At 42.9% G+C, this 10,715-nt stretch overlaps 1 pseudogene; it reads right to left on the bottom strand.

Moving 5' to 3' along the window:
* The window catches only part of LOC123995563, a 211,862-nt pseudogene extending 206,629 nt beyond the window's left edge, over nt 1-5,233 (bottom strand).
* Nucleotides 5,234-10,715: the final 5,482 nt, after the last annotated feature.

The raw sequence follows: 10,715 nt of genomic DNA, 5'->3' as shown, positions 1-10,715 counted from the left end.
GAGGGTGAGATCCTGAGTGAACACAGCCACGGGGGACAATATCTGAATGAACGATGCTGTGGGACGGGGCGGGTGAATTATGAATGAACTACCTCTCTCTCTCTCTCTCTCTCTCTGTCTCTCTCTCTCTCTCTCTCTCTCTCTCTCTCTCTCTCTCTCTCTCTCTCTCTCTCTCTCTCTCTCTCTCTCTCTCTCTCTCTCTCTCTCTCTCTCTCTCTCTCTCTCTCTCTCTCGCTCAAACACATAGGGTCATGGAGATATAAAAATAGCTGACCAATCATGCACCCAAACCACAGACACGAAGACAGAAATGGAAATAGATACACTATCTGACAAGTGAACAGTCCCTGCACTGCCGTGCATATACATTTACACACACACAGAGACAGATACATTGATAGAGATTTAATAACACACAGACAGATACATAGGTAGAGATGTAATAACACACAGACAGATACATAGATAGAGATGTAATAACACACAGACAGATACATAGATAGAGATTTAATAACACACAGACAGATACATAGATAGAGATGTAATAACACACAGACAGATACATAGATAGAGATTTAATAACACACAGACAGATAAATAGTTACAGGTTTAATAACACACACAGATAGAAATGTAACACACAGATAGAGATGTAACACACAGAGAGATGTAACACACAGAGAGATATAACACACAGATAGAGATGTAACACACACAGATAGAGATGTAATACACACAGATAGAGATGTAACACACACAGATAGAGATGTAACACACACAGATAGAGATATAACACACACAGATAGAGATGTAACACACACAGATAGAGATGTAACACACACAGATAGAGATGTAACACACAGAGAGATGTAACACACAGATAGAGACGTAACACACAGAGAGATGTAACACACACAGACAGATACATAGATAGAGATGTAATAACACACAGACAGATACATAGATAGAGATGTAACACACACAGATAGAGATGTAACACACAGAGAGATGTAACACACAGATAGAGATGTAACACACAGATGGAGATGTAACACACAGATAGAGATGTAACACACAGAGAGATGTAACACACACAGACAGATACATAGATAGAGATGTAATAACACACAGACAGATACATAGATAGAGATGTAACACACACAGATAGAGATGTAACACACAGAGAGATGTAACACACATATATAGATGTAACACACAGATAGAGATGTAACACACAGAGAGATGTAACACAGAGATAGAGATGTAACACACACAGATAGAGATGTAACACACACAGATAGAGATGTAACACACACAGATAGAGATGTAACACACACAGATAGAGATGTAACACACACAGATAGAGATGTAACACACAGATATAGATGTAACACACAGATAGAGATGTAACATACACAGATAGAGATGTAACACACACAGATATATATTGAACACACAGATATAGATATAACACACATATATAGATGTAACACACAGATAGAGATGTAACACACACAGATATAGATGTAACACACAGATAGAGATGTAACACACACAGATAGAGATGTAACACACACAGATAGAGATGTAACACACACAGATAGAGATGTAACACACAGACATAGATGTAACACAGAGATATAGATGTAACACAGAGATATAGATGTAACACTGACAGACATGTAACACACACCCAGAGACAGAGACTTACCTTGAAATGCTAACATGTTTACTTACAGAGATGTTCACTGGCAAAAACATACACATGAAACGCACCCGATAATTACAGACTTGTTCACTCTCATGAAACACACATACACAGCTGTTCAGGTGGTAGGAGATGTGTATGGATGTGGATGGATGTGTGAGCAGTGTGTGTGTGTGTTAGCGTGTGTGAGCAGTGTGTGTGTGTGTGTGTGTGTGTGTGTGTGTGTGTGTGTGTGTGTGTGTGTGTGTGTGTGTGTGTGTGTGTGTGTGTGTGTGTGTGTGTGTGTGTTAGCGTGTGTGAGCAGTGTGTGTGTGTGTGTCAAAGTGTGTCAAAGTGTGTGTGTGTGTGTGTGTGTGTGTGTGTGTGTGTGTGTGTGTGTGTGTGTGTGTGTGTGTGTGTGTGTGTGTGTGTGTGTGTGTGTGTGTGTGCGTGTGCGTGCGTGCGTGCGTGCGTGCGTGGGCGTGTGTGTGTGTGTGTGTGTGTGTCAGAGTGTGTATGTGTTAGCGTGTGTGAGCAGTGTGTGTGTGTGTTAGTGTGCGTGGGCAGTGTGTGTGTGTGTTAAGGTGTGTGTGTGATCTGCTAGTGCTCAGCCTTTCCCACTATTTCCACTGTTGCTGTGCGTCTGAACAGATCTGACTTTCTCAACCTGTTTGTCACAAACACACGCACACACTGAGACACACACATGCACACACACACACTCACACACACAGTGGTGCAAAAAGTACTCAACTGTCAAACTTGAGTAAAGTAAAGATATCTTAATAGAAAATGACTCAAGTAAAAGTGAAAGTCACCCAGTAAAGTTATACGTTAGTAGTAAAACTCTAAAAGTATTTGGTTTTAAATATACTTCAGTATCCAAAGTAAATGTAAATGTGTAAATCATTTCAAATTTCTAATATTAAACATATTCATGATGAGTGGGTCCCGTGTGGGACGGTTGAGGTAACGTAGGCAAATGCGATTAGCATGAGGTGTAACACACCGCTTAAGATGACTTCCAGTGAGAATTTTGATGAATTTTGAGAATAATAATAATAATAATATATGCCATTTAGCAGACGCTTTTATCCAAAGCGACTTACAGTCATGTGTGCATACATTCTACGTATGGGTGGTCCCGGGGATCGAACCCACTACCCTGGCAATACAAGCGCCATGCTCTACCAACTGAGCTACAGAAGGACCACTAGAAAATGTGTTATTTACATAGACATATCTGATATTGGCAGAAAGCTTAAATTCTTGTTAATCTAACTGCACTGTGCAATTTACAGTGAAATAATACCATGCTATTGTTTAAGGAAAGTTTACAATTTTGAACATGAAAAGATATTAATAAACCAATTATGCACATTTGGGCAGACTTGATACCAAATTTTGAAGAGAAATGCAATGGTTCATTTGATCAGTATAAACCTTTGCACATACACTGCTGCCGTCTAGTGGCCAAAATCTAAATTGCACCTGGCCTGGAATAATACATTATGGCCTTTCTTCTTTCTTTCTTCTTCTTTCTTGCATTTCAAAGATGATGGTACAAAAATACAGAATAAAGTTTTTTTATTTTGTATTATCTTTTACCAGATAATGTGTTATATTATCCTACATTCCTTTCACATTTCCACAAACTTCAAAGTGTTTCCTTTCAACTGGTGCCAATAAAATGCATCTCCTTGCTTCAAGTGCTGAGCTATAGGCAGTTAGAATTGGGTGTCATTTTAGGCAAAAATTGAAAAAAAGTGTCCGATCAAACCAGATGGCACCATTTTCTTATGTTTTGTTATTTATGGAAAGCCAGGGGCCAAATGACTCTCCTCTCTCTATCCTTGGAAACATTGTACTGTATAATAACAACCTAAACCTCCCTCCCTCTTCCCCTCTCTCTCTGTCTCTCTCTGTCTCTCTCTGTCTCTCTCTCTCTCTCTCTCTCTCTCTCTCTCTCTCTCTCTCTCTCTCTCTCTCTCTCTCTCTCTCTCTCTCTCTCTCTCTCTCTCTCTCTCTCTCTCTCTCTCTCTGTGTGTGTCTCTCTCTCTCTCTCTCTCTCTCTCTCTCTCTCTCTCTGTCTCTCTTCTCGCTCTCTCTCTCTCTCTCTGCTCTTTCTTTCTTTCTCTCTCTCTCTCTCTCTATTTCTTTTCCTCTCTCTCTCTCCTTCACTCTCTCTCTCTCTCTCTCTCAAATTCAGATTGCTTTATTGGTATGAAATACAATTTGTAGATATTGCCAAAGCAGTATATTCATATAGCATTTCAGTAAATACAGTACAATGCAAAGAGGAGATACAGTTTATTTCAGTAGTAATATTAAGAGTCCATATAATGATGTGTACAGGTACTGTACTACTGCTGTTGTATTGGGGAATTTTCAGTTGATAAATACTTAAATAAGATGATAAAAAGACAACATGGATGATGGTTACACTGTGTATAACTGCCAGCTAAATACAATGTAAATACTACAGGGAATTAATGGTCACGGGATGTCCCTCAGGCTAGTTTCTCCCTCACCCAGAATATGTCATTAGTAAATGCACAGAAGTTGGGAATTGATTGAGATATTCTCTCTCTCTCTCTCGCTCTCTCCATCTCTCCCTCCCTTGATCTCTACTTCTAACATGAGTCATCTTCAGAGTGGACGGGATCTCCCTATTCCCTTAGAAGTGTACACTTCTCTGAACCCTTTCATTTCAGTCAACAACTGTCAAGATAGATTTCCATGTACCCCTTTCCTGCAGTCAAATGACCTAGTTGCCTCATGGGGGGAATGTTATTCATATTTTGCATATTTTATTTTTTTAAATGCTGAAAATCCTGTGTTTCTACATCAAATGGTTTTGTTATATTTCAGTCTGCACACTCAAGATGTAATACATTTTAACTCCATATCTGACAGGTGTTTATATTTCTGAAGCCCTTAACCATGTGTGTGAGGTGTATACTTTTGTTTTAAATTAGATTTGTTTTAGACTACCAAGAAACACTCTGTGTGAGCCTGACTTATCCCACTGCAGTAAAAGGTGAACCCTCCCTTCAAAACAGCCACATAACACTCTCCCTCTCTCTGTCTCACTGTAAAACACACTGGGGAAAAACACACACACACTCTGTTTCTTTTCCTCTCTTTCTCTCTACTTAGAAGTGCAGCGATGCAGCACATGTCAACACTCAACCTCTTCTGGAAGCTAAACGATCTCTTTCCACACACAGACACACTTCCCTCCACATCCCACCACATCCAGCTATTGAAAAGAGACATAAAGTCACCTTAGAAATCTTCTGTTGTGCAGACGAGCCCCTTCCTTTCCTCCTCTCCTCTCCAATAGTTCTCCCTCTCCTCTCCTCTCCTCTCCTCTCCTGGTCTGTAATGTCAGTTCCCGCCGATGATCCTGAGCCCCTCCATTTCCTCCCCAGCTCCCTGTTTCTGGTACTGAGCAGCACAGGCAACTGACTGCGTTCCTGTAGTCTCTCTCTCTTCCCCTTCTCTCTCTCTCTCTCTCTCTGCTCTCAGATCTCTGTCTCTCTCTCTCTCTCACTCTCACTCTCTCTGAGCAGGACTGTGTGTTACACAGCTCAGCCAGTCAGCCTGTCTGGCCTGCCCCACCACCACATGAGTCTCAGCCTCCTCCAGGGTCCTAGTGCTAGTAATATTCTTTGAAAGAATGCCATTGTCTCTGATCGGAGCCCTCCCTGCCTCCCTCCTCCACCCCTCTCCCCTACCTCAGAGCGTCAGCAGGTTGCCAGGACAACGAGGGCCGGCCTAGAGGGAGCAGATCAGATCATGCTGTCCAGAGGCTCCAGTAGGCTAACTGGCTGACTGACTGACTGACTGACTGACTGACTGGCTGACTGACCGACTGACTGGCTGTCTGACTAGCTGACTGGCTGGCTGGCTGACTCGCTGGCTGGCTGGCTGACTGACTAGCTGGCTGGGTAACTGACTGACTACCTGACTGTCGGACTAGCTGACTAGCTGACTGGCTGGCTAACTGACTGACTGCTGTCTGACTGGCTGGCGGGCTGACTGACTAGCTGGCTGGCTGGGTAACTGACTGACTGTCTGACTGGCAGACTGGCTGGCTGGCTGACTGGCTATCTGACTGGCTGACTGTCTGATTAGCTGACTGGCTGGCTGTCTGGCTGACTCGCTGGCTGACTGACTGACTAGCTGGCTGGCTGGGTGGGTAACTGACAGACTGACTGACTGCTGCCTGAATGTCTGACTAGCTGACTGGCTGGCTCACTGGCAGACTGGCTGGCTAGCGGAATGTCTGACTGTCTAATTAGCTGGCTGGCCGAAGGGGTGACTCACTGGCTGGCTGGCTGGCTGGCTGACTGACTGACTAGCTGGCTGGCTGGGTAACTGACTGACTGACTGCCTGACTGTCTGACTAGCTGACATGCTAGCTGAATGTCTGACTGTCAAACTAGCTGACTGTTTGACTGACTGACTGACTGACTGCTGGCTGGCTGACTGACTGACTGACTGACTTCCTGGCTATCTGGCTAGCTCACTGACTGACTGGTTGGCTGACTGACATCCTTTATATTTTGACATGAAACTAAATCATAACAGAGATATCATAATCAAAAGCAGGACTAAGCACCAACGTATATTTGGGTATCTTCTTTACATTAGGCTGCTTTTATACACAGTACTGCAACTACCGTAGCAACAAGATAGTACCAACTATATTTGCAACAGTAAGCTGTATGTTTACTGTGATAAACATCACAGAGGTTAATTTTTACTATCTATTATTATCTTACTTTGACAGAGGGAGAAAGGGAGAGAGAGAGGCTCCCAGATCAGATCACAGCAGTAAACTCTGCAGACATCTATAAGATCCTGACTGTCACTAGGACTTAACACAGCCCTCTGGGTCCACACACACACACACTCACATTTGTTATACTATCCTTGTGGATGCCAAACAATTGATCCCATTCAAAATCCCATTTTCCTTAGCCATAAACCCAACCATTGTTCTTGTTTTACTAACCCTGTGATGACTTCTGGTCCCCACAAGGATAGTAAAACCAAACACACACACACACTCTGCCTTCTCATCAGACAGAGAGAGAGGGGAGGAAAGGGGGGAGACAGACAGAGAGAGGGGAGGAAAGGGGGAGACAGACAGAGAGAGAGGGGAGGGGGGGAGGAAGAGAGGGGGGAGGAAAGGGGGAGACAGACAGAGAGAGGGGAGGAAAGGGGGAGACAGACAGAGAGAGAGGAAAGGGGAGACAGAGAAGGGGGAAGACAGACAGACAGAGAGAGGGGAGGAAAGGGGGGGAGACAGACAGAGAGAGAGGGGAGGAAAGGGGGAGACAGACAGAGAGAGGGGGAGGAAAGGGGGAGAGACAGACAGAGAGAGAGGGGAGGAAAGGGGGAGACAGACAGAGAGAGAGGGGAGGAAAGGTGGAAGACAGACAGAGAGAGAGGGGAGGAAAGGGGGAGACAGACAGAGAGAGAGGGGAGGAAAGGGGGAGAGAGACAGACAGAGAGAGGGGAGGAAAGGGGGAGACAGACAGAGAGAGAGGGGAGGAAAGGGGGAGACAGACAGAGAGAGAGGGGAGGAAAGGGGGAGACAGACAGAGAGAGAGGGGAGGAAAGGGGGAGACAGACAGAGAGAGAGGGGAGACAGACAGAGGGGGAGACAGACAGACAGAGAGGGGGGAGGAAAGGGGGAGACAGACAGAGAGAGGGGGGAGACAGAAGAGGGGAGACAGACAGAGAGAGGGGGGATGAAAGGACAGAGGGGAGACAGACAGAGAGAGAGAAAGGAAGGGGGGAGACAGACAGAGAGAAATGGGAGGAAAGGGGGAGACAGACAGAGAGAGGAGGAAAGGGGGAGACAGACAGAGAGAGAGGGGAGGAAAGGGGGTAGACAGACAGAGAGAGAGGGGAGGAAAGGAAAGGGGGAGAAAGGGGGAGACAGACAGAGAGAGAGGGGAGGAAAGGGGGAGACAGACAGAGAGAGAGGGGAGGAAAGGGGGAGACAGACAAAGAGAGAGGGGAGACAACTAGGGGGAGACAGACAGAGAGAGAGGGGAGGAAAGGGGGGAGACAGACAGAGAGGGAGGGGAGGAAAGGTGGAAGACAGACAGAGAGAGAGACCGAGAGAGAGAGAGAGACCGAGAGAGAGAAAGAGAGAAAGAGAGAGAGAGCTGTATATGTATGTCTATATATATGATATCTGTTGGGGAAACCCGTTCCCAGTTGGGAACGTTTCTACATAAATTGCCATAATATGTAATTATCAAAAATATTTAACTTCAATTAAATCAGAAATGCAGCACACCAAATGAAAGCTAAACCTCTTGCTAATCCAGTCACCATGTCAGATTTCCAAAAAATTCCAGCCAATCCGCTTATTGATCACATTGGGTAAGTTACAGCAAAGTACATTTTTCACAAAAGTCAAAAATTGCACTAAAATTCATCAATTACTTTTGAATATCTTCTTCTTTTGGCAACAGTAAAGGTCACCACGAAACAATAAAGGGTTGTTTTGTTCATATAATCCATTTCTATAGCCTAACCGAAACATTTTGGAAATGTTCATTTTTTTCTTCAATTTTCCAAAATATATGTTTCCGGGTATGTGTGAATATTTTATTTTTATTTTGTATATAGTTATTTTCAGCAATGTACCCATGTACCAATTCGGCCACTTGGGTACATTTGGGAAACTTGTGAGGGACACCTGGGTGACTACATACCCAATGGCATGTACCTCACTCATTCCTAGAGGCATCTGTCTGAAACTTTGGGGAAATACTGTTGCCTGGTTATTCTCTCATGTAAAAGTATCCAGAGTATCATAACTGAATATGTTGATGTTCTAGTTGATTTTAAAGATGCTACAACAATAAAATAACTGAAAAACGCCTGTTTATTTCCTTGTATTTTCTTCTACCAGATCTATTGTGTTATATTCTCCTACATTCAATTCACATTTACACAAACTTCAGAGTGTTTTTAATCAAATGGTAACAAGAATATGCATATCCTTGCTTCTGGGCCTGAGCTACAGGCTGTTAGAATAGGGTATGTCTTCAGGCGGAAATTGCACAAAGTGGGGGGGTATCCTTAACAGGATATAGATACTTATGTACGTATGTATGTATGTGTGTGTGTGTGTGTATGTATATATATATATATATAGTATTCCGTTTTGTTTTTTTCAATGTACTTTACTCAAACCAGTGAATATCACTTATTATAAATGAGATCACTAACGATCAGCTCTTGGAATATCCAGGGCCTAAACTCTTCACACTTTGGTTATAAAACAACACATCCAGAATTGATTAAAAACATCAAGGGACAGGACATCATAATCCTACTGGGAACATGGTGTCGTGGAGACATAGATACTCAGTGTCCCTCAGGCTATAGAGAAAGTTTACTACCATCAATCAAACATTAAAATGTTAAACGAGGCCGAGACTCAGGTGGAATCATCATTTGGCATAAGCAGGACTTGAATGAAATTAAAAAGGTACCAGTCACATTTGGCTAAAAGTTCACAAAGGTACAATCTATTGTGCCAATGATGTTTACATATGTGCAGCTTATGCTCCTCCTTCAGATTCATCATATTATGATGATCAGTTTTTTTTTCTCCAGACAGAAATCATTACATTTCAGGCGCAGGGTAAAGTGCTCCTTTGTGGAGAAGCCTGACTACACTGATGTGGGAGGTAACCACCACATATTTGGACACCCCTCCTTGTACAGTAGCCCTATTATCAATAATAGAAACAGTCCTGACCAAATACTGAACAAAAATGGGAAGGAGTTAGTGCATCTCTGTCGAGCCTTAGGCCTGTACATGCTTAATGGTAGAAAGAGAGGGGACTCTTTAGGTCAGTTTACTTACTGCTCAGCTCTTGAGACGTGTAGTCGATTATGCCTACACTGACATCGACCCCTTCTCCGTTAGTGCATTCACTGTCAGACCACAGACACCGTTGTCAGATCAACGTGTTTCTGAAGAAATGAACCGTAAATATTCATTCAAAAAAACAGCCCAATAAACTGTACAACATAAACCAATCATACAGATTGGCTCCAAACAGTGCAGAGAGAGTCATTGAAACATTGAACTCAAATGAAATGATGAACTCTATACAGGTCTTCAATAACTTAGAGTACCAAAACAATAAAGAAGGTGTCAATTCGGCTACTCAAAACATCAACTGCATATTCCAAAAAGCAGCATCGAAAGCAAATTTGAGAAAACAAAAGAAATGCAACATCAGAAACAAAAAACAAAATGTTTCTGACAAATGGTTTGATAATAAATGTCAAATCAAATCAAATGTATTTATATAGCTCTTCATACATCAGCTGGTATCTCAAAGTGCTGTACAGAAACCCAGCCTAAACCCCCAAACAGCAAGCAATGCAGGTGTAGAAGCACGGTGGCTAGGAAAAACTCCCTAGAAAGGCCAAAACCTAGGAAGAGACCTAGAGAGGATGGCCAGTCCTCTTCTGGCTGTGCAGGGTGGAGATTATAACAGAACATGGCCAAGATGTTCAAATGTTCATAAATGACCAGCAGGGTCAAATAATAATAATCACAGGCAGAACAGAGGCAGCTGACAATCGTTGTCTCTGATTGAGAACCATACTTAGGTAGCCTGTGTTCCCATTATGGTTTGTGGGTAGTTGTTTCCTGTCTCTGTACCAGACAGGACTGTTCCGTTCTGTTCTTCTTGTTCTAGTGTTCAGTGTAATTAAAAGATCATGAACACGTACCACCTTGGTCCTCTCCTTCTTCCACCAACGACAGCCATTACAAAACTCCTCCAAAGTGGGCTTGGTGGTAAAAGGTATATGACTTAATAAAATGTTTTTACACAGAAAACAAGTGTTCAATAAAAATCTAAAACCAAAGAACAGAATTCTTTTCACAATGTCGAGGTGAGAGACAAGTTTGAGTCCAAATCTTTTCGACATTTATTTAAATGAATCAGCAGACATGTTGGACCAATCTCCA

The sequence above is a fragment of the Oncorhynchus gorbuscha genome, linkage group LG14, assembly GCF_021184085.1.
Source record: "Oncorhynchus gorbuscha isolate QuinsamMale2020 ecotype Even-year linkage group LG14, OgorEven_v1.0, whole genome shotgun sequence".
Lineage (NCBI taxonomy): Eukaryota > Metazoa > Chordata > Actinopteri > Salmoniformes > Salmonidae > Oncorhynchus > Oncorhynchus gorbuscha.
This window is presented reverse-complemented; position numbering and strand designations above follow the sequence as displayed.